This window comes from Homalodisca vitripennis, chromosome 8 (assembly GCF_021130785.1).
Source record: "Homalodisca vitripennis isolate AUS2020 chromosome 8, UT_GWSS_2.1, whole genome shotgun sequence".
Taxonomy (NCBI): domain Eukaryota; kingdom Metazoa; phylum Arthropoda; class Insecta; order Hemiptera; family Cicadellidae; genus Homalodisca; species Homalodisca vitripennis.
Window position 1 is genome coordinate 14,682,596 of NC_060214.1, and position 563 is coordinate 14,683,158.

Consider the following 563-nt stretch of genomic DNA (forward strand, 5'->3'; position numbering starts at 1 on the left):
GGAAGAAGGAGCTCAAAGGCTGTGTTGCCAACCGCACAACGACTAATAAGACTAAATATTTTCAAGTAAAAAGAGTATGGCCCATTTACCCCTTGGGCACATTTGCCCTCAATCGCCTTAGTCTAAGCACCAAATTCTATTGTATCATTCTGTTATTTTTTCGATGCATCTATCAGTCAGTAAAGGTCTCTGCTTTTATTTACATAGATATAAATGTATAAATACAAACATATGAGAACATATAGAAGACATGTACGACAAGGTGGCATTTCACTTACACCCTCGGTAGCCTCCGTGGCGCAATTGGCTAGCGCGTTCGGCTGTTAACCGAAAGGTTGGTGGTTCGAGCCCACCCGGGGGCGTAAGATTTTGCAGCTTTTAAAGTCGTTAAGTGTTTAGAGATCAGAATCAATGTAGTCACATACATTGGTATTGTATTTTATAGAGAGGTTTTTCCAGGATAAAAAAGTACACCAATACATATTTAAAAAAAGTAGTTTAATAACTTAAAAATATTTCTATTGAAATTATTAAACTTTAATAATAATAATATTGTTTCTTTA

At 35.7% G+C, this 563-nt stretch overlaps 1 non-coding gene across 1 annotated transcript; it reads left to right on the plus strand.

Annotated features, from left to right (window-relative positions):
- The first annotated feature begins 288 nt into the window (after positions 1-288).
- On the plus strand, positions 289-362 carry Trnan-guu. The gene has a single exon. It is a non-coding gene; the product is annotated as a tRNA-Asn (tRNA).
- Positions 363-563: the final 201 nt, after the last annotated feature.